The 3,839-nt window shown below is 52.4% G+C and overlaps 1 non-coding gene across 1 annotated transcript; it reads right to left on the bottom strand.

Annotated features, from left to right (window-relative positions):
* Positions 1–1,531: 1,531 nt before the first annotated feature.
* On the bottom strand, positions 1,532–1,723 carry LOC139053956 (U2 spliceosomal RNA). Its single transcript, XR_011510914.1, has one exon. It is a non-coding gene; the product is annotated as a U2 spliceosomal RNA (small nuclear RNA).
* Positions 1,724–3,839: the final 2,116 nt, after the last annotated feature.

Genomic DNA, 3,839 nt, shown 5'->3' with positions numbered 1-3,839 from the left:
ATCGTTGGTAGCGAAAAAAAGAAAGAAAGAAAAAAAAAACACCTACCCGCAGCTTGTTAGCAGTAACCGTAAATGTGGTTCTAAATATAGGTTCGCTGGTCACTGAAACTTTCTCATAACGCACACCACTGTAGTCCAAAAAGAACAAAGCACGCACAATGGATATGATACAGCCGTCACCGCATGATTTCGCGTTTTCCTTATTGCATTACTTTCGTGGGCATGCGCGCTAGGGCCACGCAGGCCAGGAGGCAAGGGGAAAAATAAATAAGAAATGATACGCGATCCTCAGCATTGACTTGGCTGATGTGGCACTCGCATTTATGTTCTTTACCTTAGGCGAGCGCAACGCGCCAACTGAACTCCAATTTCCCATAACGGAAATTCGTATTTGGCCATTTGGTTGTATTTTTGGCTGATGTTCGCGTTTTTCGCCCGAGCATGCGCTTCACTGCGCCGCTCGTTGCCCCTTCAATGCGGCTTCACTGCCCTGCAGGCGTGTTCTGCGTCAAGCCGAACCACCAGGCAAAAAGCCTGGGCGCCGCCATCTTGTTGAGAGCGGCGCCGGGGACACAATCGCGCCTAGCTCATTGAGTTTTCCCCCAAAACTGAACGAAATAGCCTTATTTAAATGAGAAAGATGCCGCGAGTGCCGCAACGAAGGACCTTAAGGATTACCGAAGGGTAACTGAGGGCGACGCGACGAGCTTTGGAAAGAAGAATGATGGGTGTAGCGCTACGGGGGATAAGAATAGAGCAGATTCGGGGGGTGAGCGAACAAACGCGAGCTAATGACACCTTAGTTTAAACCAAGAAAAAGAAATGGGCGTGCGCAGGGCATGCAATGTGGGGGGAAGATCATCAATTAAGGGTTACCGACTGAATTCCAAGAGAAGGGAAGCGTAGCACGGGGTGGCGGAAATTTAGGAGGGCAGATTAGATTAGGAAGGGCGCAGGCACTAGACGGCGACCGTGACCGGGCTTACACGTGACCGGGGTGCTTGGAGAATAATGGGAGAGGTCTTTGCCCTGCAGTGGTCGTAGCCAGCAGGATGATGATGACGAAAAGGTAGCAACAGGTATTCATAACATACAGGTTGGAAAGCTGAGGCACCTCTGAACCCTTGAATATATTTCGCCACACTTGGCCATACGACAAGTTTGTTTTCGAGGCGCTCGGTCCCACTGCAGCGAAAATGTTGCCGGAAATCGGGCACTCCATTTTTGTTTCATAGGGAACCTTTCTTCCACTAGGGCAGCGGATTTTCGCAGGGCGAGCTTGCTGTCGTTTACGGATCAAAGCGATAGTGAACTCCAAAATGCAGTGTTGGCTTTGAGTGGGACTTACATTGATTGCAAAACCCACGGCTAATCACCCTTCCCCCCCCCCCCCCCCCAAGTGGCTCATTACAGCAGACAATCGTTCAGAAACACCGGCATCGTTGCGTATAGTATGGGAATGGTGCGTGTCACGTGAGTGCTCGCTTCGAGCTTGTGTTCTTCATTTTGATTGAATGAAGTCTCACCTAAGTGAGCGGGGGCCGATCCCGGAGGTAGTGCAATACCGGGCCGACCTGCGGCGGAGGTGAAGCAGGCTTCAAGCACTCCGCCAACTTCCAAAAATAGGTTTAATATCGTGGGTCCATATAGAACCCGTATCAGATATTAAGCTGATAAGAACAGATACTACACTTTGATCTTAGCCAAAAGGCCGAGAAGCGATGTCTTTCACTTCACTCCATTGTACCACTGCCTTGTGGGTGCCCTGGCGACATTGGTAACCTCAGCAACAGCGTGGGCAATCTTATAAAACCCAGCCCGTCTAGAGACTCTATGCTCTCTATCTCGCGAATCAACTCGCGACGCCTCAGTCTTTCACTGTTAACGAAACGCCGTCGCGTAGAAACGAGACCCGAGCGCAAGCTTGTTCGCAAGGCAAAACCAACGAAGGCAACCTCGTAGAAAACGGAACAGGCGAGCGGAAAACACGCGCAAGGGGAATGCTTACTTCCGTCTGAATGCGACCGCTCAAGGCGGCTTTCTTTGAGGCCTTCGTTTCAAGCCCGTGCGCAAGTGTAATACACTACGCGCATTTCCCTCATTTCCTTTTATTTACCGCAAGGCCCACTGAAAGTTTTCATACGGCACAGGCCGGGACGGATTGCAACGTGTCGATTCGACCGCTAGAATTAGGTAGCGCGCCTCATGTACGAATGAAAGAGAATGAAAAAAAAAAAATAAATAAATATAGAAAAGGCTGCGCACTCCTTCCAACCGGAAACATAGAGGGCAGGAAGATCGCCATGTGGAGCACAGGTGTTGTTAAAAAAGAAAGAAAGAAAGAAAGAAATAGCGCTACCCCATCATCTTTACCGTGTGCGTGTATACACACACACGCACACATATGCACGCGCACGCACGCGCGCGCGCGCACGCACACACACACACACACACACACACACACACACACACACATACGCACACATGCTAGCATAGCTTAAGCACAGCTGGAAAGCTCAGCCTTGCGCAAGAAAAAAGGACCACGCCCTTTCGCAAGCCCCTTTGAAACTTTTAAATGAGAAACATGTGTACAGCGAGGTCGTTCGAAACTGGCGCGAAAACGCATCCGCGCCATCTGTGTGCGGAACTAGGAAAACCTACGGCCTTCGCCATACAGAAAGAAAGGTAGATGGCGCGAGCTAACGCTCCGTTGCATACTAAGAACGAGAGCTAGTGAATAATGGCAGAAACGTCTTGGGAAGAGAGAAAAAAACAACAACAACAAAAAAAAAGAAAGACACGCAAGTTGTTGGCTCGCGCAAGCATTCTATTTTACAGCGAGTAAAGAGCATAGCAACTTCTCACAAGAGCAGCAAGAAAGACAAGAAGAACGTGAGAGAGGGGGAGAAACAGGCGCGTTTCTTTGGAATGCAGAGCATGCTGCACACACTATGAAGTGCCAAAGAGACGGGGAAAGCAGATGGCGCGATTGTGTATGTCCTCAAAGCTTGAAAACAATTTCTAAACTACAAGGTGTGCCGAAGTCCGCCTACTCTCATCAGGTTGCTCCCGCCTCCAATTGCATTTAAATTAAAATTACAGTCGCCTCAGAGGCAGAGAGAGAGAGAGAGAGAGAGAAAATGTGTACACTTGCTTCGCGCAGCTGCACCCGTTCAAATTTTACAGCAACAAGAGCACTCCCGCAGGCACAAAGTCCGCTGCCGCGTCGCCGGGGCGGAATGCACTCGCTTCCGTAAATTGTCGTGCGGCAGACTGCTGCATCGTAGCACACCTGAAACCGCGCAGACGTCAGCGATCGCCGCGAGATCGCTGCGAGCGCTAAAGTCCGAAACCACGTCCGCCGGGGCGGCGGGAGCTCGATACCCCTTCACGAAACTTCTGCGTGTACACCGCCGCACGGCCACGGCGGAGTCGCTGGCATCCTGCGCGCAGTTGCATTGCGTCGCGCCGGGAATCGTTGAAGCCCCACGCAGACGTCGGCGTCGGCCCCGACCTGGCTGCGAGCGCTCGAAGAGACCAAGTCCGAAGCCACGTGAGCCGGGGCGGTGTGAGCGCGACTAAGTCCGAGACGACGTCAGCCGGGGCGGCGTGAGCGAGACCAAGGTCCGAGACTACGTCAGCCGGGGCGGCGTGAGCGAGACCAAGTCCGAGACTACGTCAGCCGGGGCGTCGACTAAGTCCGAGACGACGTCAGCCGGGGCGTCGAGCACGCCGCGGGTCGCTTTTCCCACTCTTACTCGAAAAATGGCGAAGGGGGCCGCGCTAGCGTGCCTTGAATCGGTGAGCGGCGGTACCGCGGCGATCGCGAGAGCTCAAAT

Source organism: Dermacentor albipictus, unplaced genomic scaffold (genome assembly GCF_038994185.2).
Source record: "Dermacentor albipictus isolate Rhodes 1998 colony unplaced genomic scaffold, USDA_Dalb.pri_finalv2 scaffold_419, whole genome shotgun sequence".
Lineage (NCBI taxonomy): Eukaryota > Metazoa > Arthropoda > Arachnida > Ixodida > Ixodidae > Dermacentor > Dermacentor albipictus.
This window is presented reverse-complemented; position numbering and strand designations above follow the sequence as displayed.